The sequence below is a fragment of the Liolophura sinensis genome, chromosome 12, assembly GCF_032854445.1.
Source record: "Liolophura sinensis isolate JHLJ2023 chromosome 12, CUHK_Ljap_v2, whole genome shotgun sequence".
In the NCBI taxonomy this organism is placed as follows: domain Eukaryota; kingdom Metazoa; phylum Mollusca; class Polyplacophora; order Chitonida; family Chitonidae; genus Liolophura; species Liolophura sinensis.
This window is the reverse complement of record NC_088306.1, coordinates 14888720-14915747: the sequence shown is the minus strand read 5'-3', so window position 1 is coordinate 14915747 and position 27028 is coordinate 14888720. Positions and strand designations below refer to the sequence as shown.

The window sequence follows — 27028 nt, the reverse complement described above, 5'->3', positions numbered from 1 at the left end:
TAAGGTCCATGAAGCTACCTAGCCCAGGCATGGTGATTATCCCCTACACACACGCTGGGTATTAAGGTCCATGAAGCTACCTTTCCCAGGCATGGTGATTATCCCCTACACACACGCTGGGTATTAAGGTCCATGAAGCTACCTTTCCCAGGCATGGTGATTATCCTCTACACACACTCTGGATATTAAGGTCCATGAAGCTACCTAGCCCAGGCATGGTGATTATCCTCTACACACACGCTGGGTATTAAGGTCCATGGAGATACCTCGCCCAAACATGGTGAGTTTCCTCTGCACACACTCTGGGTATTGAGGCTAATGGAGCTACCTAGCCCAAACATGATGAGTTTCCTCTACACACACTCTGGGTATTAAGGTCCATGAAGCTACCTTGCCCAAACACGATGAGTTTCCTGTACACACACTCTGGATATTAAGGTCCATGGAGATACCTCGCCCAAACATGGTGAGTTTCCTCTGCACACACTCTGGGTGTTGAGGCTAATGGAGCTACCTAGCCCAAACATGATGAGTTTCCTCTACACACACTCTGGATATTAAGGTCCATGAAGCTACCTAGCCCAAACATGGTGAGTTTCCTCTACACACACTCTGGGTATTGAGGCTAATGGAGCTACCTAGCCCAAACATGGTGAGTTTCCTCTGCACACACTCTGGGTATTGAGGCTAATGGAGCTACCTAGCCCAAACATGATGAGTTTCCTCTACACACACTCTGAGTATTAAGGTCCATGAAGCTACCTTGCCCAAACATGGTGAGTTTCCTCTACACACACGCTGGGTATTAAGGTCCATGGAGATACCTCGCCCAGGCATGGTGAGTTTCCACCACACACTGTGGGTATTAAGGCCAATGGAGCTACCCAGCCCAAACATAGTGAGTTTCCAGCACACACACACTATTAAGGCCTATGGAGCTACATGTACCTAGCCCAGACATGGTGAGTTTCCACCTCACACACTCTGGGCATTAAGGTCCATGCAGATACCTAGCACAGGCATGGTGAGTTTCAACCACACACATTCTTGGTGTTAAGGCCTATGGAGCTATCTAACCCAAACATGGTGAGTTTCCTACACACACTCTTTGGGTATTAAGGCTAATGGAGCAGCCCAGCCCAAACATGTTAAGTTTCCTACACACACACTCCGGGTATTAAGGCTAATGGATCTACCCAGCCCAAACATAGTGAGTTTCCAGCACACACACTCTATTAAGGCCTATGGAGCTACATGTACCTAGCCCAGGCATGATGAGTTTCCACCTCACACACTCTGGGCATTAAGGTCCATGCAGATACCTAGCACAGACATGGTGAGTTTCAACCACACACATTCTTGGTGTTAAGGCCTATGGAGCTATCTAACCCAAACATGGTGAGTTTCCTACACACACTCTTTGGGTATTAAGGCTAATGGAGCAGCCCAGCCCAAACATGGTAAGTTTCCTACACACACACTCCGGGTATTAAGGCTAACGGATCTACCCAGCCCAGGCATGGTGAGTTTCCACCACCCACTTAAGGTTCTGTACAAACCCAGCAGGAATCGTCCACTCACTGTTTCTGGAATCCCAGCAGTTGCCTTGAACAGATGTGCATATGCTGACTGTGTTTCCAGTATCTTTTCTTTTGTTGTTTCCAAACGAATGCCATTCGCATTACCTGAGCAAATCAAGACTGCAGTATTTTTATATTAAGGGGGATCACTCTAGTGGGAATGTTTGAAAAGTATTACTGAGTTGAGAAAATCTTTCACAACACTGGCTAACGAAGGTATATTGACTATTTAATTACAATAGGAATAGGGAAGCAGCCAAACGATTCTGTACCCATTGGCGTTTCGTAGACCTGTACAGGCTATCTCCCGCTCTGGTGGAACATGGGAAGGTCTGCCAGTAACCTGCGGAGATATGTTGTGTGTGTGTGTGTGTGTGTGTGTGTGTATATATATATATATATATATATATATATATATATATATATATATATATATATAGAACATTTTGGTGTTCTTCATTACTACTTCCTGCGCAGGCCATACATAGCTCTTCCATTACCCTCCCTATACATGTACAAATCAGCAGGGATGTGGGTGGATGAGAAAACCGTGGTAATTAAGCATGTGAGCATTGATTGGAGGAACTAATCTGTTAGAAGGGACTGTTAGACGGGAGACAGGGCCATGTAGGCGATATGCCCTTTGTCTTCACTATAGATATAAACAAAGAAGCAGGAATATGTCGACAAAAATTGTGCATGGTTAGCTTGCTACGCGGAGACACTGACTTGGTATGATCGACCAGAATAAACAACTGTAAGTGACACAAAATCCCCAGCAACAGACAGAAACAAAATTTGGGTACATCACAATATATGCGAATAAAAATTATTTGCTGAAAATGCTGTCCGAATGACATCTATGAATCACGTTTATATATAACAGTGTATATGCAAGTGCTCCGCGCATGCTCAGCCTTGCACTTCCGTGGAAGACAATATCAAACAGAATAATGTTTACTGAAATTTTTTTCTGACTTGCCGATTAGACGCAGAGACAACAAAACACGTTTAATTGTTTTGTTGATTTTGGCCGAGTTCATTTACAAAAGTAGACAGAGGGCTGTGTGGTTAACATCAGATGTAAAAAAAACATGCCTTTCCCCCAATTTCCCTCTTTTCTCCCCCTCCTTCTGCCATCTTCCGACGTCAGGCGAACATATACCTCCTCGAAGCTGCGTGACAAGGAAAGTTTTCTCACCTGTTGGATAATTAATCAAAGATTAACAAAGAGAACGCCGCCGACCTTAGGTGACAGGTTTGTGAGAATCATCCACTCAGGTATAATGGGCACCGAGGTCTCTGCCCCGTGCCCGATTGTTATTCAACACACGTTGACGCATTGCATAAATAACACAACCGTCGGGAAAGATCAAACAGAACGGCGTTACATGTGACGACGGGAAGCACCTTAGCCAGGTGTGAATGCGTAATCAGTTATTGCCGTTTCCAGAAGTTAATTGACTTTGTTCTCTGAGCGTATATATAAACGCCCCCTCTGATTCAATAATTAAGTCGATCTTTTTACGTGCTAAAAGTATTACCCGATATGTTGGTGTTAAAAACAATCAATAATTAATCAACAGAGCTCCGCGGTTATTCTTTTTTTTCTCTCTCTTTGCTTTGTTTTTCGATCTGTCGAGATAAAAATATGCAATCGTCGTAATGGTTATATCTATATTCTTATATACGCAGGCTAAAGTGCACGTGTACCCATTAATACTCTTCACACGTCAAGATAGCAATTATAAGTGTATATAGCAAAAGGTACAGGTTAATTAAAAGCACAATAAGATTTGATACAATTCAATGAAATAAAGGAGTAGTGAGTCATATCGGTGGTATTTTTCACAGTTATGTACATGTGTGTGTGTTGATTCCCCCCACCCCCCACCCCCACAAACCCATCTCATAACCAAGGAAGACATCGGAACCCATGCAAATGAAATAAATCATTCATCGATTCTATTCATAAATACATTTTACAGATACAACTACATGTATATAAATATAGAATTACATATATAGAGTTCCGTACTCAAATTTATAGATATTTTGCAGCAATCAGTGAAATCGTGTACTCAAAATAATATCCGCACAACAGAACAGCTTTTTATAGATGCGTTTAGAAAACCGCGGACATGCATGCAGAATACGGTAGAAAAATATCGCCAGCAAAAACTGCCAAAGCCGCCTGACGTACAACTGCAGCCGAACCATACAGCGAGAGTTGGATTCGAACACGCGAGCTCAGCATTGGCGAATGGGCCCATACAGGGAAATGTGATTCGGACTCGATACTTAATTTATGTTCTCAGGATATCGTATAGCTGATAATTCCGCCAGCTACAATAACTGAGAGATCTGAGTTAGCGTTAGACATACCAAAAAAAAAAAAACGTACCCTTATGTAAGCTTAATTCTTACGGCGGTTGACGCCGTATGATAGAAGCTGTTCAGAAATTATTCTGCGTTGCCTTTGATCTTCAGGCGATTAAAAAAAGCTACAGCCACGTAATTCTGCTGTCTAGTGAGATAATCAGTGTATTCAATACCTGCACGTGCAGTGGAGCGAAGTTCATTAACTTTTTTCTCTTTACGTACTGTTGATGACGCTGATGTATTGTCAGCAGATCTGTAAACTATGTATACATATATGTAGATGTCTGTAGGTCAACAGCTTTACGTATACCTGGGATTAAGATAGATCGCAATCCCATCGTATACGAAACATGTATAGAAAACCCCTGTATATATAGAAAGCGCAGACTTACAACTCAGCGTTGATGAATGTTCATGCGCGTATTTAGGCAACTCGCAACTGTAAATTTGAGTGTACGTAATGTGAGTGGCAACTGCAAGGTTATCTACGACTGCGCGGTATTGTATAGCTCAATCTCCCAGCTGAGCGTGCAAACATTGTATGGCATCTTTAATTGCAAATATGGTCGTTGTTGCTGTCACACGTAGCTTGGCTATCTCGTAGTTACACGCAATAACACCAACTTACTGTTTTAACTTAACCGTACATTGATGTTATATATTTAAGAACTCATTTAAATTTGGAGGTATAACTATACATGGCAACTTTTAAATGTGATATATTTGTGGATCTGACAACAGGTCAAATGTAGCCTATAGGTGTCTACATGGTAACTGCATGTTAAATTCATATATTCATAATATGCCAGTATAGATCTGGTAAGTTAGTCAATCCCAAGGCTGTTTTGTGAATGCGGGATTATGTAACCGGCGCATGCGGATTTAGACTCAGTAAGCCTATGATGTACCTCATGTGTGCTTGCAGGATAATGTGTGTTTATCGGATGATTGACGAGATGTATATGTATGATTCTAAGTAATTCTGATCGTAACTCTTTCTATAGACGCGTGCTTTGGTTTAATTATATGTCACAACAGCTTGTGTAAGTTCCGTATCCGTAAGAAAACAGATCAGGTCCTGTGGCTACGTTAACTTATCCATAATGAACTTATCTATGAGTTTTACCGAAACCACTAAGAAAATAACATCAGAAGAACGTCTCCAAATGCGAACGTAATAAAAACCTCACATGTTGTCATGTATTCTATACTTTATATCCTTGCACACACAAAAAGTCTTTATAAAGTTGACATTTTTTATTATTCAGTTTTTTTCATTTGTTTATCTCTTTTTGCCATTTTGCCTCTGTATACAAGCATCTTTGTGACAAACTTTCTTTAAATTGACAGCGTACAGTTTCGAACTGCATATACCAAAGTGGAGACATGCATTTGGGTATACAGAGTACAGGCCATGACTAAAATCGGTTGGTAAACACGTGATGTCTTATGCTACCATATGGCATGACACCTTACACGTAATGTACATCTCCACATAATCCTTATTAACTGTTTATTTTTAGTGGTAACGTCTGGAATGCTTATATAATTACTTTAAAAAGCAACAGGTGTATAACAAGTGGACATCGGCGCCTCTGACAAGCCGGTAATCAGTTTCGCTTTGCACTGTAAAGGAACTGTACCATGTATAGTAATATATTTGTGAGTGTAAGACTACAGGTCGAACAGGTTGGCGCGGTGAAAGTAAAGTATACACCGGTATATTTTCAATCCAATTGCAACAGTATTAAGAAAACCTTAATAGAATGTCTGTCAGAACATATATAAAATTCGTTTATTTTTAAGCAGAGAAGAAATTACATTATTTGCAGGCATGTGCTTGGTATAGATTACCACTGTATAATTTATTTATGTATTTGATTTGTGTTTTACGCCGTACTCAAGAATATTTCACTTACACGACGGCGGGCAGCATTATTGTAAGAGGAATCCGGGCAGTTATCCTGTATAAATATAGGCAGGCCATTTTAGACTATACAAAAAAAAAAAAAAAAAAAAAAAAAAAAAAAAAAAAAAAAAAATAGCGGGCAGAATTTTATGTAAAATGAAACAACTTCTGTTATATATTTTAGTCACTAGTTTGTGAGTGTATTAATCTGTCTAGGCGAGACATTTTATGATTGGACAGTTGAATTTATCCAGTTTTTCACTTGGTGTTTCGTCAGTTCTATTTTGAACGCTAACCCCTATACGGTGTATAATTTGCACTCGGCAAATTGACACTGTGGGATTATGTACTTTGAGTATTGCTGGAGGGATAGTGTTTTCCTTCATCTTTGTTTTATACTGCATGAAAGATTTCTATGTGCGATTTCGTACTCTGCTGCAAGGTTTATTTCAGGCAGCCCACGTCATTCAGAGTCCCGTTCAAGTCCAATGACCTCTACATGACGTCATGCGACCTCATGCACCTCGTAGACCTCTTCGCCTCCCACGCGCGGGTCACATGTCCGTTTCGGTATGTGTCATTCATTCATGCCCGAACTCGTTGGGACCTGTAATTCTGGACTCGTGTTTGCCCTCCGTTGGGGGCATGTCACTCTAGACAACCCATCGGACCCCCGTCGGTGTGTCTTCTAAACACAATGGGTCAGGGTTTATCCGCGAGCCTCCTTTCCCCTCTAGCCAGCTGGACAGTAGTGGGTCAGACGTTCTCAAAACCCAACAAAAGATTCCGCGTGAAAGTACAGTTCGGAAAGTTTGAACAATAAACACTGTCCCTTTAGACACCCACATGCCGACGTGAATTAGATTTAGGGGTGAGACCTATTGTGATCTCTGCACAGAGCCTTGCTCATTATTAAACACATCCACATTTTTTGGTGCCTCTATATAAGCTTGTTGAAATGTTCAGAAGAGCTATATATAGTCCTCTATAGCGGATAACACACGCGTTGTCGAGCCAACCGTTCATAGATGACAGAGAAAAATAAATTGAGAAAAATAAAGTTGTCGCAAACATTTGTTGTTCACGTTGTGATGTTGCCATTCTCAAACTAAGACGTTTTTTTTTACACATTCAGCTGATACCTGTATACATAGAATGCTTTATGAACCAGATAATTAAAGACGTACAGCGCATACAGCAAGACCAGAGCAGCGGCGACATTGTGTGATAGCTGGCAAATGGTCACACGTAGCCTCTGAAATATGGCATCTTGTCGATTTACCTCGGTCAGGGTTTTATTTCAATCAGTTCATATAAATGCATAAATAGTAACGATTTACACACACCCCTGTACAACGCCCCTAGCAACATTAGGTAAAAAAGAAAATGCAGTGATGTTAATCACAATTTATTAGACATCACTGGTCTAGAATAACTCAAAATGGGTATGTTGTCATCGCATTTAACATCCAATCACAATAAAGCAATCCAAGGGACCAGGTCTCGGGGATGGTTAATCCACCAACAGAATTCTGGTTTATGCAGGATTACAATATTATTATTATTATTATTATTAAACGCGCGCAGCATGGAGCGGGCCTGTAATGAAGTTCAATAAGCTGATGACACGTTACAACGCTGTATCCAGTCTAGAATATGTACATCAATGATGGAGAAAAAGATGTGTTTAATCAATTATATAGGCCAACATATACCAACAGTATATCACAGTACAATTACACTAGCTGTGTTGATCATTTTCTGCACCCATTAAGCTAATCGACATCTGTATACGTTTGAGAGCGATATACGTGTATACCTGAGTACGACGTTTAAACGCCATTCAAATAATTCAATACAATGATAGTTAGTAAATTATAAAACTTCATGTACAGTGAAATTCGAGAGAGAATAAAACACGATGAATTGTGAACGCATCATGGATACCGTCTGTTCAAAAAGAAATTATAACTATATACTGGCCAAGATGGTTAAATGTTTGCAATTCTGAAAAGCAAATATAACATAAAAAATAAAATAAAAATATACAGAAAGTGTGATATCCGAGTTATGTTCGAATGTATTTTGTTACTGCATCAGATTATTCTGCCATTGCATCAAATTATTCTGATAAATATAGCACACATATTATAATAATTAAACACAAAGATTCTGTTAGGCTAAAGGGATATTATGTTGAACATGGTAGAATATACAGGGGATATTGCACAGTGAAGTTGAATATCACAAATATTTTATAGTGAGAGTTGAAATTTTTTATGATATTCAACCTTGACCGTGCGATATTCTTTTTATTTATATTTCGACAATATCATGATTTTGTATTTGAACAAGTCTAAGCGATGTTTTCTAGACATGTTTTAAGAAATGTTAATGTTGACTGAACTTGTATTGTTACGTCATTCTGCTATGCTCGAATTGGAACGTAATAAACCAAAATGTTTCTTTGTGACGTCATGGCCTCAAAGCGTGTAACAACAAAAGTGATATAAAAACTCTAGCCAGTGAGATATCACTTTCATCAGTGAAGGAAATCTAGACATTTCACACATTTAATAATGTGTTGTAATAACAGAATATGCATTCTGGTATCAATCGGATCACATACTTTCTGTTAAAATTAAAAGATTATTTTCTGAGTGAAGTCATGTTATCTCTCCTGTACTGAGTTCAATCCCAAGCTTGTGAGCTAAAGCTACCAGTGTATAAGTCACAATCGGTAACGCCCATCGCCTTGTAATTGCGTATCTTTTCTTGTACGATGGCGACTGGGGCTCGAACTGAGTTCACCATTGTTCTCTCGCAATATATGAGTTATACCTTACCAGTCTATTCACAAAACGTCGTTGTAAGACAGGAATGAACAATATAGACTATACACTGCTTCTATAGGTCCGAAATTCCTCATAGGAATTGGCAGCTGATTTTTCTTTTAAGAAGAGGAGCTCACAGGAAAGAGCAAGGAAAAACTCATGCAAAAGTTCACGTTTGCCATATAGGCGTACACACGTTCCTAGTGCTGCGTGGTTGATGTACTCAACAAAAAAAAAATTAAAATAATAAAAAGTCTTACTTGAGCTCTCGCAAGCTTAGTCAAAAAATGTATATGCCTTGGATATTTTAATATTTGAATACTATAAAATACATTTTAAGCGAAATCCTACATGACTTCATATTTCTGACATAGTTGGAAACTGATGACTGCAGGCTTTATTTCTCTGTTGCGCAAGGATCATCCTAATTTAATTTCAAGGAATGTGGAATGTTTTTTAATAGATCTTACTGGTTGTGCCAAAAGATGCAGGGGCATCCGTTTTCGATTAATATAGGTGTACGAGTCTCTGGTGAGGTGCTTTTGATTCAGTTCATTTAATTGTACGATAAATTGGGTAGAAACTGTCCATTTATCAGTAATTGATTAAGCAAACCGACATAAGAGAGGTGAATTTTGCTATGTAGACCGTGTAGAAGGTGTCCGATAATATAATGCATGCGCAATGTGATCTTGCATGTCAACGCTAAATAGTTAACACCGGAAATGCCACCCGCATTACCTGAATAATTTAATCATCTCTGGCGCATTTAACAACCATTGCTACATCCGCGAGCCTCGTTTTTTTTTCTTCGGAAAACATACCCATTGAAGATAACAAGCCTTTGTGACATACGACTGTAACGAATGCTTTATACCTTCCTTAATGGGCACCTCACAGAATGACCAAGTTGACTCAGCCTTTAATTTAAAGGGACCTATTTATTTCATTACCTAAATATTAGATGGGCCTTTTTAACTTGGTATACTTGAAACAATCTCATAGTACGCATGTCTAATGACTCTATAATGGTCCATGACCTATACTGACACTATCACATTGCAGGTATATATATATATATATATATATATATATATATATATATATACATATATATATATATATATATATATATATATATATATATATATATATATATATACAGAGAGAGATGTGTGTGTGTGCGCACGCGCGCGTCTGTGTGTTTACTTAACAGCTAATCTAATAATTTTCAAACGTATTATACTTGGTGTTGTAATCGAGGTATGTTTGGGTAAATGATGTTTGCACTTCATGACAAGCCATATTATCTGATAAAATTCGTCATTCTGTTCGACTGTATTGGCGTATAATTATCAGTCATTATTATACTGTAGAGGGGGAGTTTAATTATAGTGTAATCATTTATCGAGAAGGATGTATGTAATTATCGTATATAATAATGTGTACTTTAGATATAAACAACCGAGCTGGTATACATTCCCACCGATACAGCCATCATGGGAAATTCCGTCCATTATGGGGGCCTCCGTGGCTCAGTTGGTTAGCGCGCTAGCGCAGCGTGATGACCCAACAGTCTCTCACCAATGCGGTCGCTGTGGGTTCAAGTCCAGCTCATGCTGGCTTCTTTTCCTGCCGTACGTGGGAAGGTCTGCCAGCAACCTGTGGATGGTCGTGGGTTTCCCCCCGGGATCTGCCCGGTTTCCACCCAACATAATGCTGGCCGCCGTCGTATAAGTGAAATATTCTTGAGTTCGGTGTAAAACACCAAACAAATAAATAAATAAATCTGTCCATGATGTCCATGATGACTTGTATATGCACTCATGCACCGTCCACTTTCATGATCTGGTCTTTTTTTATAAAGCTGACCGGTAGATCCAGGATCAATCCTTGATCGAGTCACACCTAAGACTTTAAAAGAGGAAGTTGTAACTTCCTCGCTTGGCGTTCAGCATGAAGGGGATAGTGCAACGACTGGTTTGACCCGTATCAGTATAATGGCTCGGGCGGGGCAGCTTACTTTGCCTTCGGTAAGTCGTCTCAGTGAAGCAGCACTAAATAAAAGAACGGTGGAAATCCGTCTTGCAACAAGGAGGCACATAACACGTACATGCACCCTACGGATTCCTTCGTCGTCATATGACTGAAAAATTGTTGAGTACGACGTTAAACCCGAAGCACTCACTCACTCACTCTTTATAAAGCTGCATCTTGATGTGCCGCATCATTGTAACGTCATGCCAAAGACATCAAACTTGACATCATATTCCTTCACACATAAACTGACAAGGGGACCAAGGAGGTTATCATTAGGACGAGAAATTATGTCTGATATACTCAAAAGATAGTCTGTTAATTTTAACAGAAAATCTCTAGTCTCAGTGATGCTGGAATATATTCTTTTAATATAGCAGAATACTTTGTCGTCGTCAGGAACAGTACAACACGGAACTGTATGTCCTCAATACAATTCAGTTTTCACCAAAGCGATCGGTGTGAGTTCAAGTTCAACTCATGTTGGCTTCCTCTCAAAAGTCTGCGACTGTCGAACATAATTGACTACGGCGAAAATCCAATCATGTCAATAACATAAATCAATCAATGTAATTCATCGAACAATACCGTTCTACAAGGATGTCATGAATCGAGTGTCATCTTATTAATCTATGGCCTCCTTGAACAATATTTTGTCAAGAGTAACAATCCTCTGATATTATGCCAAATTTTACAATCAGCGCATCCATACTGACCAGATACATATATATATATATATATATATATATATATATTATATAATATATATATATATATATATATATATATATATATATATATATATATATATATATATATATATATATAGATAGATAGATAGATAGATAGATAGATATATGAAGTTCCAACGTCGCTGCCATCTTTGCTTAAAGCATTATATAAGTTAGTCCCTCCTGTTTGAAGTCGTGGATTTTTACATTTGATTGCCTAAATATGGGCCTAACTTTCTTTTTAAACCCGTATATTATTTCGTTGAAACATGTGTTCTGGTGAAGTGTTGATTTTAAAGGTTGAAATTTTGGCAGCTAATTCGTTTTTCTTATCAAAGTATACGTGTATAGTGTATATATTACCTCGCGTCATCAGTGCCAGAAATGGTTGACCTATAAATGTAATGAGTCTTTATGGTGCTAAAAGTGAAATCCGAATATTTAAAGCCGTCTGATTTGGGATGAAAACGTGGTGTCCAACAGCGTAAACTGACACTATCAACCGGTTGCATCTTTAGCACATCAGGATTGAAACGATTGAAGTGGAGACGGTGTTATTGAATACCCAGCCTGCGCGCTGTATTTTCACCACCAGTCACTTACTTTCACGACCGTATATATGTACACAGAATTTTAGTGTGTCTCTATATAGGTACAACTTGTATTACATGCCGTCGAGTCACACAGTCCAAGCATTTACTATTATAGCTTATACTTTTTACCGCGCCATGGCGATTCGGGTGCAAGCCGGACTGACTGTTGTCCACTTACATGGTATACGTGAGAGCTATACAGTAGTTGTCAGTTTGGCTGTAAATCCTCATCGAAAAGGTACGAAAGAACAGAATAGGCCTTACTATATACAGCTTTGACCCCAAATTACCATATAGGCGGTACTGGTTTCCCAGTTCGTCATGTTTGTTGAAATATGAGTGTATACGAGAACATCCCGTAGTTTGTTGGGATACAATGTACATATTGACGTTTATACAGGAAACTTGTAACAGATATCACTATTGCGTCAACGAGCTGGGATAAAAATCTACACAGTTAGAGCCAAAAGTTTCGAAGATTTGTAACAAATCGTTCCTTTCCGCCTTCCACATATACTTATGAATTAAGTACTGTATATATGGTTGTCCATATAAGCCCCCATCTCAGATATGAGGTATATTAATGGGTGTGCATGCTTCTAGTTTCACACACACAAATATATGTAGGTTGCACGTTCAGTATTTGATACGGGAGCCCTCGTTGGCTCAGTGATCTATGGACTCTTTCGCTAGTGGACCATGAACCCTCTAAACCAATTATGTCGCGAGTTCGAATCCTTTCTATAATTCGCTGCCTCGATCGACCGTAGTTTCTTGCGTTCAACACGCATAACGACTTACAGATCAAGTTTCTCATGGCGAACTTCAGGCTCAAGTTCGAGTTTTTGGTCGTCCCGTTAATTTTTGACAAAAATACTTTATTGTCGTGTTTTTTCTTGTTGTTGTTGTTGTTTTTTTTTTTTTTACTAGGACAACAGTTTTCTAGACTTTTTACATAACTGCTCATCGCACTGAACTGCACTTTTGCACATGCGTTCCCTATATGACGACTTACAGATCATGTGCTAGTTTCGGGCCATGCTTTGGACAATAAAAGTTTTGTTTTCATCCAGTTTTTGTATTTTAGAGGTTTTCTGGATCTTCCAAGAAGTTCGTTATATAATTGGTTTCATCATGAATGGCAAGATGCAAATAAAGTCCGTTTTGTGCGGTTTGGTTTATTTTCAATGGAATTATTACCGTTTTTGTTTGGTTGTAGACATCCACATAGTTATTATTCCCTATACCGCTCAAATCCGTTGGTTTTGAATGTGTATGGCTAGCGGATGTTTCCTATGCAGGAATCCGCTGTGCAAAGGTGTGGAACATTGTACATTCCAATAAGGAAAATATTACCTGCATGCATGAACGTATATGCACATTGACACGTTCCAAAGTAAGCTATATACATTATTCGTGTGGGCAAAAATATTGTAATAAGCATGAAAAGTTACATTCAAAGTCCAGGCTATATGTCCCTTATTCCTGGGTTGTAACAAGGAATGTGTTTTCCATTTTGAAAGTTGAACTATAGGTCCAAAAATTGGCGATAGAGTACACCCCAAACATTTCCTGCCCAATATGAAAAGACCGCTGGAGAAGTAAGAGACAGATTGCCTACGCATGCCAGACGTAAGGAAGCATCGTTCTCGCAGAAGAAGGGAGACCGGCGAAAATGTGGTATAGATATTTAACCATTTGTATACACAACCGTGCGCTTACTATAGAATATCACGAAGAAATATACGGCCTATATACTAGATATATGTGTGTGTAGACAAATGAACTCCAGTAATGTACTCTTATACCATTGACATGGGGTGGCATATTCTGTCAGTTGCGAACAAGTCAAATGCCTTTTATCCAAAGTTTTATTTTTGTTTATGATATCTTCAGCGTGGGCAATATGGGTGCCACGTATGTATTGACGTAGACTGCCGATGGGTTTTCTTGTTTAGTCATATAGTCATATCATATATATAGTCATAGGCCTATACCCGATCCGTGCTCGTTCCCCCCTGACCTTAATCATTTTAGCTGATGTTCATCACGGGCTTGTGCATTAACAGACTGAATGACACATGGCATGCGAGACATTACCGGTAAACGGTTGTGGGCCGAATAACGAACAGACTAACGGACAGCACACGTTCGGGCGAACAGCCGGTCTGACACATGGATATGTAGATGTATAAAGGCCCGTGGAAAGAAATGCCGTAACGCAGTTTTATAGAACAAGATTTTAGAAATTATTTATTGAAATTTTGAATGTTATCCAAAAGTCCATGTGAATATTGATTTATTTATTTGGATCAGTTCTCTGATATTGAACACTGATTAAGTGATGTAGTCATTCACGGAATGATTAATTGATTTCTTAATTCAATCAGACTTGATTATATCATTCATAAGTTGGATGGTTGAATAGCTAACCAGTTCATAACTTGATCAAGTGGTAAATTTATTGCTTGACCGATTGGACAGTTGAAGTGACCAGTTGACTGAGTGACTGATTAATCAAGTGGTTACTTGATGGCCTGTTTTGACAAATACATGTGCCTTTACTACTCAATTTACTGATTTGATATTAGTTAACATAGGCCTGTACACTGAGCCATGGGACTGGATAACTGAACCCATATTGATCGCCTGTTCAACTGATTGATTGACATATTGATTGATTTATTGACTGACAGACTATTATAAACCAACTGGACTGAATGGTTAATTCTGTTTCTTGATGAATGATTGATCGATTACTTGAGTCATTCATTTCACAGAGAGACAGACTAGCCGACCACTTTATTAATTGAATATTTAATTCTTTGTTTAGTAGATCAGTAGGTTGGTCATATGGATGGTTGGTTGACTGATTGGCTGGTTGGGTTGATTGAATTGAATTGTCCAGGTGATTGACTCGTTGGCTGTCTGATTGATTGAGTTGATTGATTGACCTGTCGACTGTTTGAACCATATAATGATATATGCCTGATCTGTGAGCCAAACACCACGGTATATAGATTTATACGGTAAATAGATTTTTTAATGAATCTATCAGCGCACATGGAACGCAAAAAGCGACAAACTGGTGATATCCCGAAAGTACAATATAAATGCAAAGATGAGAAAAATCTAAAATATATCGTATATTTTCACAAGTTTGTTGTTACTTCAGAGAGAAAAATCAATATGCCACAATTAACTATACATTGTCGTGGTGCTGAAATACGTATACGAGCTCGGTATATATGCACAAGACATATCGAAGGAAGTGAAAGCTTCGTGTTGAAGTAAATACACCTATACATGTATGCCTATATAGATGATCGACCTGCCTGAAGAAAATTAACATGCAATATATAGGCTTACAAAAAGCTATCCGCCACAGTCTGCATGTTTGCATGCACAGCTCTGTCCCGTAATATTGACCAAACCCGATGCCTTAAATAATGGCAGCCATTGATATTTCATGGCACATCGTTTTCAAGAGGAAAAGGCTTCAGCACGCTCAGGTTGTGTGAAAGTGTTTTGTAATGTCTTTTGGGTGGTTGACACGTGGGTTTTTTCTGTCTTTTTTTCCGACACGATCAATTCGGTGCCTTGTTTCTTCGATTTTTCTTCTGAGCTGTATAAAAGAGAATGGCTAGACGATCGTTTCATGTATCGTTCACGGAAGCTGTGTGGCCGCCTTAGTTTCTTTCCCACGAAAGGCATATTTAATTAACTCCAGTATTAAACACGTTTTTTTTTTAAACTGACTCTGTATATACCGGTCGGTAGGTCGATCCATTTCCCCTGTCTTCACCCATACATTCAACTTGGCCAGTATAAATTACAAGTATCTTGATTACTGGTCATGGAGATACAACACTCAAGTTGTTTTGTTTTCGTTTCGTCCGCGGTCATCTTTTCATTCATTGGTTCTATGTGTCAATAATTATTGGTGAGTGCTGACCCACCAATCAAATCCCAGTTCCCAACATTACACGGATGCCTTGAATAAGAGAACCTCGTGCTGTTCTAAAACTCTCCCCAGGCGAGACAAAAAGAAATGCTTAGCTGCCTCGTGCACACTGTTAGGACTTGCGAAGTGATTCAGGCTTCGAAAAACGTAGGTGGGGCGCTGTTCTTTCGCACGCGAAAGTCATCGGCGGTCCACTGTTAACGCAACTCCAGGTCATTCAGCGAAACCACGTGTGCCCTGTACAGCTTGACGGGGGTGGAGCCTGGAACAGCCTATCGTAAACAAGGGGCTTTTCCCGCAGAGCCGTTCAGTGTGTCAGTCTTGGCTGAGTCGCTGAGTTGGCCGTGTGAAGTAAGAGCCGCTGGTACATGTATACATAGTCGTTCGTATATACCGTACCGTATACATACCTCACCCCTTTAAAACATCGGATGACTAAGGCAGTTCGGAGCGGATTTTAAGCGTACCGAACCCCAATGGTAGCCCTAAGGGATACTGGTGTACCTCCCTGGCTAGTTTGGATGCGTTAGAGCTGTGTTTTGTGGGGGCAAAGCGGGGGATATCTTAGCCGGCGACGTCGGACAAAGCGAGCGTAGTGTGGGCAAGTCCCTCAGTGTGCGGAGCTAGCGCCTGTCTTTCTCTCTGTCTCTCTCCCCCCAAGAGGACGGCTCAAAGATGGCCGCCGCGGATTGCTGCTACAGGCCGGCCACAGCCACAGCGTTTTCCTCGTCGCTTTCTCTGTTTTTACGGGTTGTTGTGCTGTCACTTTTATTTATCTGGGGTCACTGTTTGAATCTGGGATGCCAGCAAGTGAAAATCGCCTACAAAGCGAAAGGATTTGACGAGAATGAAGTGCCTATACAGGCAATTTCGGGTGAGTATTGACATTTTTTTTTATACGGGTCTGATTTTAATACTTATGGAAATACGTCCTTCTGTTTGAACGTCCCTATATTGTGATTCACGCCAGTGTGGGAATATACATTTTTGGAAACGTTTTCTGTCTCTTCATGTCGTTTTGTTAATACACGACATCAAGAAAGACGTTAAGTAAGGTGTGTAGGCTTATAGTTTTGGTTTTGAGTTTATTTGAGGTTTTAGTACTGTATCGGTACCCTAGTTAAAGAAGTTAGGCTGAAGGGTCTTCCATTGGCAGGTAGACGCTAGGGTAACCAACGTGTGCTTAGGAGTCTGGTGCCAAAAATAGACCCTGTAACAGCTGTGCAGAACATTGCCAGAACAGAAACGGTAGACGGATTTGCCATCCCCTCTACCCCCACACCCACGGGTCACCCTTCTCTTACCACCCCCCCCCCCCCCCCATCCTAAAGACCTGCAACCCCACCCCATGTCATTCATGCAGTAAGCAGCTACTGTAATGTACATAGCACAACAGGGCCTCTTTTGTTAGTATTGAATTGTAATTATTTGCTGGTATTGAACTAAAAGTAGTATGTTACCACTATGTATATATATTCATATGTAACGGCATCAGTAGAAGGTATATGTCTGCATTAACAGTTTAAATGTATATGTACTTTTGTTAGTTGTACACCTTTTTATGAAATCAAAGTTAGAAATGAGGACATAGTATAACTATGGGAAATAATACAGTGTATATATAGATTCAGTGAATTAGAAAAAAAAGCCAAAAGGGCAATGTTTTAAACTGTTTGTAACATCCATAATAGCTTAAAAAATGAAGAGGAAAAAAGATATTTTTTATTTGCATTTATACAGTTGAGTGTCAAGTATTATTGCAATGTTATGATTTGTTGGGTTGCATAGTTTAAACTTTGAACAAGTTTTTCTAACCATCAAGAAATCACACTGTTTAAGTACCGGTACTATTTAAAACATGAAGTAGCTTAATTTTTTTATTGTAGCTCTAAGATATAAGAAACATTCTCAGAAGCAATGCTTGTACAGTAGTTGAATGCATGCTGTTGCCGAAAACTGTCGTTAAATGGGGTGATTGTTATGTATAATATGTATGTATTACTAATTGCTACTTTTTTGTTATTTAAAAACAGCAGAATGATTTGTTCCTGCTGTGACCATATGCTTGTTAATTTCACAGCATGGTGCATTTGATATAATATCCCCCGCCCCCACATTGATTATTGCACGGTGGATCAGGCCTAATTCCCACACATTTTTTTAGCCACTTCCATCCCCCATGTAATATAGTGCAATCACATCAACAGGACTATATAACTATAAATAAGTGTCATTTCCTCAGGACCTGGTATATTAAATTACCACGTATGCCTATTGCTTATTGTCTCCTCACTCTGGGGACATTTCACCAAAGTGCCAAATAGGGGCATATTACACAGTTACTCCAGGGAGCATTACCACAATGGTGGACATCAATATGTATGTAATTACTGGCAAGGTAATGATGTAACTGTAGATAGCCACCTTTTATGTTGAACTCCCAGGGGTACCCAACCCCATCAAAGGGGACATCCTGCCTATTGAATTGAACACTGTACCCTGTTTTATTATATTTTTTTTTACCCCTCCCTCTCCACCATTACTAATGATCCCCTGGGTTATATCACAATAAACCCTGGCAAAGGGGGTCAGCATGGTCATTATCCCTGCAATCTAGATCTACCTACATGTCCATGTATATAACAGTACATACATTGCTGTGAACATTTTGGATATGGTGTGGCAGTTGCATGGCAAACTGGATGTTTATTCCCCTTGAACTTGAATCCACTTTAATCGCATCCCTTGCTGTGTGCATGCATTTTTATATGCTGAGAATTGGACTGATAACTGGATTCTTTTATTCTCCTGATGATCCACATTCAGCCAATTTATTTATTTATTTATTTTTTTGCACATCGTCTAAGCTACATACATGCATACTGCATACATTTGAGCAGTTCACAATTGTGTTAGAGCATGAAGTCCTTCATGTGCCTATTTTACTATCATGCATGGGGTCTATAACTTTAATTTCACCGCATAGACCTGTTGGTCCGAGAAATTTCACATAAACAATGCATTTCATATAAATGTACAGGCATTTTGTATAGAATGGCAAAATTTGGTATAAAATGCAAATAAATTGTCACAAGATGTGAATAGTAAAACAGAAGGAAATAACAATAGGAAAACAAAAGTAAATTTGTAGTAGCTGTGATATTCAGCAAAAAAAGCACACAGACCCCATGTTTAGTGACTGGCCCATATGAAATAGAGAGGATTTCAAAAGTTTGAATGACCAGCCCATGTTCTGTAGGACGTCCCAGAAGTTAGAGATCACATGATGATGTTAGCATTTGCGAAATCAAAATCGCCACCCCATTTTGAAGCATCCTATGTTTGTCAATCTGTCAGAGATCAGTAAACTGGAATGGTGTGAAGAAATACTCAGACTATCTGGAAAGCTGAAAATCCTGCAAGTCCAAAAAACACACTATCGCTGACAGCGACTCAGAAATAGACATTTTTCTGTGCTACAACGTTAGGGTGGTAATTTTCTTCGCCCACGCCGTCTGTTGCTAGGGAGATCATGAGGTCTCTAGCTTTAGGGCCATCTTAAAGAATTTAAAGATTATTATGTTGCCTAACATTTGTTGGACCCCAATGGCCAGATAGACAGCATCTTGCAGAGCTGCATGTTACGGCTAAAAATGGTTGTTAAGAGCGCATTAACTGGGTGTACTGTGCACAGCTTTGAAACAACAGCGAGAGCTGTTAACACCGATCTAGAGCAACCAGCTGATGGGGTTATGTAACTGTTTAGGCACCTGTGTGTCATAAGTGACACAGTTAATCCTATCTCCATTAGGAATTAAAGCCTCCATAGTAAGCTCTTATTTGCCTAAGCTCTACTGTTTGCTACCCTTATGGGGCCTCCGAATTTTAACTGGAGAGTCCTACTTGGTTTAAGCTGTTTTCTGTTACATTTACTGTATTTCTCCCAAAGTTAAACTATTTTCATGTACCACAGTTAAGCTATTTTCATGAGCCACAGTTTGCTTCATTCTGATTGATTCATACTCCTAGAGGCGATACGTCATTTTTTTTTTTTTTTGGAAGTTTGATTAATTTTTGTCAAGTAAACTGAAATACATAGTGTTGGCATCAAAAGTATCATTTTAACACCAAGCTTTAGATGAAATATATTGTAGTACAAAGATACAAATGCAAGACCATACAAGATTTTACTGTGCTTAATTTAAGAAAGTTTGAAGCTTCAAGATTTAATCTTTGCCTTGTACATGTATCTGTCTTTTATGAGTGCTTGTGTGGAAAATTTGTGTTTTCTTAGGATTTTCCCAGGTATTTTTTTTTTTGGAAGCCGAAATGTCATTTGAGCTAATGGACAAACATGACAGCTAACTGACCAGGTGGTTAAAAAAGCAGGCCATTAAATGAAAGGTGACTAAAAGCAAATAAACTACCTTGTAATACAGGTTACCATGGTTTCAGTCTCAATGTATATATGTCCTTAGTCTATATCTTCTGCTGAAAAGGATAAAAGCTTGCTTTAGGGCAGTTGGTCTTTTTTAAGGGTTTCTGCCATCTGTAATTTTGTTAATTTGAATGAAACATGGCCCAAAGGGGTGACCTGGTCTTGCGGTAGTATTAATAGAATCCTGGTGACTGTAGCTGTCACCAAGTGATGAGAAAGATTGACAGCTGGCCGGCAACCAGAAGAGAAAAAAGGAAAGGCCAGCAGAAACACAGATGCATGTTGAAAATTAATATCATGATGTAGGGCAGCCTTCTGTGAGGCCCTAAATACATGTGGATGAAGTTTGAAAATCTAGCATTGTTTAGAAATTAATATCTAACCACTTGTGAAAAGATGTTACGCTCTTTTTTTCATTGAATGTGTTTTGTGATTTCCATGATGGCCGGGTCATTTCATCCTTTAGTCGCATAGATGTACTTTCTGTACAGGTACATGTGTCTTCATTCGAAACCTTATCGTAAAAGCATAATCATAAAAATTCTTAAGGATGCAAGCTTTTGGACAACGATCAGTCAATCAATCAATCAATCAGTCTGTATTCCAGGTAGGAATACAAGAATGTTACATGTAGAAGTGGGAAGTTGTAGCCAGCTAAATTGAATGCGAACCATTGTTTAATACGTACAGCTTGACCACATTATGACACTACGCAAATTGTAAGCACTAATAGGTACTGGAACAGATGGTTTTCTGCCAGATCTATGGTACATGTATTGACAATATTAAAGCATACCAGCTGTGTAAATGAGTGGCAGAATATTACCCCACTGTTCACTTCAGGAGAGCTGGTTGTAGGACATACACAGAAGAGTTTGCGAAGTTAATTGCGGCGTTTTGTCAACTGCTGATAACGTGCCTTGCATTGCGGTTGAACCCTGACTGAACTCATCAACAAACCTGTCATGCTGTCGTTTGTTTCACCAGGTTGTCGTTGACCGTGGATCAAGGTTCATCGCTCCCCGCAATTTTGAGATTAGAGTCAGCGGTGTGCATTCAAACAGGACAAAAAGTCCATCGGCAGAAAACGATACTAATGTAACTCTAACATGCAACAGGGGTGTATGTTAGAGCTAGAAGGGCTGGACCTGTCACTGAAATACTCACAGTTTTTTGTCGACGCAGAAGAGCGCATGATATCTGTTATTTGCTTCTCTGAAATTTCGTTTCTGAAAACTTTTCCACAAATCTAGAGGATTGTGCATTGAAATCTTTGAATTTGCTTACTTCAGTCTAAAACTTTTATGTTCAGAGAAAAACAGCAGGCAGAAGTCTTGTTTCTCCAAAACAGAGAAGTTTGGAGTGGAAGCATTGCATACAAAAGATCTGAAGGAAATGTACGTGTAACTTTCCTTTAAAACAAAGAGAAAGGGTTTTTTTTTTTACTCTTTAAGAAATTTGGTGAACTTGACTGACCAGTATCACTTGTTGTTGACTTGAAATACACCTATGCATACTGTGTTTTTTGTTTACGCAAAAATATTCAGAATTTTTTTTCTGTAACAAAATCTGCATGAACTTTTCGTGCAGGTGATTACTTGGCTATACAGGTAAACATTTACCTTAATGCCAGCATAACGAGCGACAGGTGATCCATAAAGGTAGGGTGAAGCTTATGACCTACTTAGTATTGACTTAGCACTGATAGAATCTGCCCGGGATGTGATCAGCCATATTACCTTGGTTAAGATGGTTTCTGGTAGATATTTTACATGTACCATTCCATTTGATTCCTCCGATAAGTCGGGATGTCTCACAGAAGATCCATGTTTGAAAATGTAAATCTTGCGATACCACATCTGGTTGTTTGACTCCAAGAAAGCGAAAGGAAAGGAACTTTCATGAAAGCTGTCTCTCTTTCTGCAACATTCAAAAACAATTTGTCTTGTAGGAGTATGTGGTCAGCAGGTATGAATCGCAAGAAATTCCCAGAGAAAGTATATATGTACATTTAGGTTAATGAGTAAGAATGTTTTTAATGCTAAAATAAAATCTTATCAAGATGGCCACCAGAACGGTATTAGCTGATTGATGCTGTAATCTATCATTGGAAAGTAGCGTGGTCACAAATGAGGTAGAGTCGGAGCATCAGCAATTGTCATGTCCGTCTGAACTGGGGTGGTGTTTCAGAACTGGATGATGGCTATTCCATAATAACTGCCTATGAGAACAAGTGGACAGAAATACGGAAACAATTCAGTGGCAGTGAAATAGTCATTCTTTATCAAAACAAAGTGGGGGCCTCCGTGGCTCAGTCGGTTAGCACGCTAGCGCAGCGCTGACCCAGGAGTCTCTCATCAGTGCGGTCGCCGTGAGTTCAGGTCCAGCTCATGCTGGCTTCCTCTCCGGATGTACGTGGGAAGGTCTTCCAGCAACCTGCGGATGGTCGTGGGTTTCCCTCGGGCTCTGCCCGCTTTCCTCCCACCATAATGCTGTCCGCCGTCGTATAAGTGAAATATTCTTGAGTACGGCGTAAAACACAAATCAAATAAATAAATGAATCAAAACAAAGTATTACATCATGCAAGAAAGATAGAATAATTAATTTTCCCATAAGCCCCTTTTATCCATGTACCGTAATTTGTTGACCTTTTTGGTGTATGCTGGGTCGGCTAGGTTTATTTTATTACTGTATTTAACCAATATCTCTTGCATACGTATGTATGCACAGGTGTTGTTACCACATTGTTTTTTTTTTTTGATGTTGTATCTCCGCCTAAATTATTCAGAACAGATAGATCTCTTGATAACATACCTTAGATTTCCAAAGCCGAGGACATAAATAAGAATGAGCTGTCTTATCAGCGTCTTTTCCCGAGTGGTGGTCTAATTTGGTTTCGATATGCATGAATCACCTGAAGGCTCCTCTGTTAGTTAGTTTGCTTAAGGTGTGTGGGTGGGTGTGCTTATTGTGTTTGTGTGAGGTGATTAGAGGAAAATTAAACTTAGTGCTTAAACGAATTTTGTATTAGTAAGGATTTGTCCTGCATGAATTAAAATAGGTTCAAGTACAAACTACAATTCTTTAACTCTTTCAGGGTGTATTTCCAAGATTTATTATTGTTTCGTTGATTTTCGATATTAAATTTCAAGAACAGAATTTGGCTAACTTCAGAGGGCAATCATTTTAGGATAGCTCTTATAAAGTTACAGAGCATAAGTTTAGCACAGTGCGTTTTGTGGGACTTGCATGCGGAGTTACATGTATTAGGTACGTACATGGAATATAAGGGAAAACATATTCAACTGATTGCACATGAATGGGGTTTTTCTGCGCTATGTGAAACGGTGATGCGTCTAATTCTGTTGTGCCGTGCGTGGGTTGAAGGCAATTTTATCCTATATTCAATGATTATGTGTATAACTACTCAGCTGTCACTTCATTGTTTTCCTGTTACTCATACTTGGCCACAGTCTCTTTGTCAAAATTCCCAGCAGAGCTGATTGGATAATTAGGCTACCCCATTTTGACTGCTGTCCTTTGGGAATGGCATTTGATTGGTTAGTCTAGAGGTCATGGGGTTGTTGGTTGTCTGGGGCCTGGTGATTGGTCAGTTTTGAAGGTCGTTGGTGTCGCTGGTACCCAGTGAAAATGCTCTTTGGTAGGTTTGGTCTGGAAGTCAATAGAATTACTTGTTTCTTAAATCGTCTAAATATTTGACAACAGACGTACAGTAGTTCATGGTTTGGCACGTAATGAGAGGACTGTTATCTTAATCGAGACAGGTTATTTTAGAATTCCTTGTAAGTTCACATGTGCACCTACATCAACAAAAATATTTCACCTGATTCAGGTAGTTCTGTTGATTACAGAAAGACATACATGTATTGGGGTTTGTGTGGAAGGCAAAATGATGTGGAAATATGTAAGATTCAGACCAAAAAGTAGGGCTCTAAAAGTGCCCTTTTTGGATGAAATGTTTGGCAATCTACTGCAGTTTTACTTTACTGATTGAATTTGTTGAGTATTTGGGGTAGAAATAGTTAATATGAGATAGCTGCAGGCTACGTTGGCCTGTGGTCAGAAGGGAGGAAATGCCATTTTAACTGTGTGGGAGTTGGGACCCAGCTGTCCAGCTGACCTGTCAATCATGAGCATCCAGAGACAGTGGCTTTCAATCAGTTCCTCCTTGAATCATAGCATGTGATGGGATTAGCCTGCTATAATGGTGAGGATAGTCAGCTTACATTAAAGGATTGCTGAAGGAGGACATATTCTCCAGTGTTTATAGTAAAGTGGTGTATCTGAACTGGGAGACAGACAGAAGTGGGTTCATGGAATAAAGGCTTTGGGTATGGGTGAGGGGACAAGGAGGGTAGGGGTAAGAATGGCAAAGGATGGTGATAATGCTTCCCTCTGTGACATAAGATGGGAGCCCCGCTAAAGTGACACATGTGCTCTTGAAAGAGATAAATTAGCCTGTATTTTGGTGGGAAGTGACCTGGTGCCCCCACTTGCATTTTGGAGAGAAGGAAAAAAAAAAAAGGAGGGGAGGTGGGGGGCAAACTTAACAGCGCATTTACATGGCAAGGTACTGCTGCGTATTGTCTCTGTCAGTTTCCAAGGGTGGAGTCAATAGCGATGCCATGGAAACTGCAGCACTTGTTTGTTTCACAGAAGTGTTGTGTGTAAAGATGTTGGTGTGCCGTAAACTTTGAAGGTACATTTTTGGTTGGATTTATATTGGTACTACCATGGGCCGGCAGTTGGGTGTTTCACAGTAGTGTTGGGTGTGCCGTAAACTTGGGTGTGAAGATGCAACTCTAGTTGCCTTGCTTTGGAAATTAAAGCAAAATACTTTTGTTATAATAATAATTCAGGCCATCATTAAAAATATGTCTGCCCAACCCACCCTTCAAAAAAAAGAGCTCTACTTCTTAAGTTTTTATTGGGCATTTGAAGGAAGTTTATTTTCTTTCCATGTGAATTAATTTAAAATCCCTAATGTATTTGTCAGAATAAGACGAAAATATTTAACATCCAGCCCTATTTTTTCTGATAGGTCTGATGGAGCAACTTTTTGCGTTTTAAAGACGTTTTTTCTGTTCAATTAATGCATATTTTTAAATTTATTTTGAAGACAAAACTACATGGCTGGATTGGCCAATTTCAGGGCTTCAATAAAAGTTTAATTTTATCAATCTACACAAAATATTGCCCTCAGAATATGCTTGAATAAATACCTTGCACATATGTGAAAAGGTTTAAGAATTACAGTAGTTTGAGGATAACCTTAGATGTTAGGACACAAAAATTTATAGGTGCTTTCGGTGTTTTTCTACCTTTCATGTAACTACCAGTACTTACTGTATAAATGTGAAACTGAAAGCAATACTGTCTGTGGAAGAGAGTTTTCAGACTGGACATTGAAGCAGTGTGTAAGGGCAGGATGTTTCGCAATATGACCTCAGCAGTGGTTCGCTCATTAGAGGCGCACTTAGCGGTGTCATTCCTAACTTTCCCAATATAACATTCATCCCCCAAACTGAAATATTTTCTACCTCTGAGCACATAAAGGATGTGGTAAAAGGTGCCCCAAAAGTGCCCCGAATCAATCTGCCCTGCTGTGATGTTTACATGCCGGTTTTTACTGTTCAATAATGTTCAATACTGGCTGGTGGTGTTCCGCGCAGTCTGGCCTGGCTATCAGACTCCTCTTACATGTGTTCATTTACCACTGTTGGAATAAGTTGAACGGCCTTCGCGGACGATATAGAAGTACAGCTGATCTGGCTGCTTGTTGCAAGAACGGCGTGTTGAATTGAATGTCAAATGGCTTACTCCGTCTTGCAATGCTGTAGCAGCCGCATCTGGACAGCTTTTCCAAATGCAATCGCAATACGCACTTGGCAAATATTTGATCTTCTGTATCACAGCGGTAAGGAATAATAACCTCCGAGTTTGGTCTCCTGGAACCGGCTTTGTTCGCTGATCGATTTCTCATGGCATTTATTATCGAAAAACGTTCCGAATTCCAGTTGGACAAGACCAGCAATTGCTGATCGTCATTGCTGATGGCTCAGAACTTCAGGTTGGGTTTGATTCGACATGTCCTTGTAGTTTCTGCGTTGCATTTAGTCAGCAGTGTAATTGCAGAGCTTTTACCGCCCCTATTAAGACCCAGTGGCTTATTTAAGCAGAACGGATGACTATAGTCCATGTTAATTGGCCTCATAGTACCATTTTTCGAAGGAGAAAAAAAAAAGGACTCTCATACTGCCAAGTAATTGATGGTAAACATGAATGCTTATTGGCAGGTAATTAAACACAGCACTGTCACACATACTTGCGGAGAATATTGGCAAAGTGGTTTGGCCAGTATAACTAGATGTAGACTTGCATTCTGTCAGTTTGCATTAATTGCGGACTATTTGCATGCACACAACAGAGTATTGATTTCATCGGCGAGCATGATGCCGAAAATTTTGTTTTCATCAAGAGTTTTTCAGAGGGAACTTTTCCATTGCAGCGCCATTTTGTTGCATTAGTTCAAAACTTA

The 27028-nt window shown here is 39.4% G+C and overlaps 1 protein-coding gene across 1 annotated transcript in view; it reads left to right on the top strand.

Moving 5' to 3' along the window:
• Nucleotides 1–16816: 16816 nt before the first annotated feature.
• LOC135479463 (glypican-6-like) overlaps nt 16817–27028 on the top strand; it is a 78398-nt gene continuing 68186 nt past the window's right edge. The window contains exon 1 of the mRNA XM_064759306.1: nt 16817–16904. The gene's annotated coding sequence lies outside the window, so the exon portion shown is untranslated. The remainder of the gene's footprint in view (nt 16905–27028) is intronic.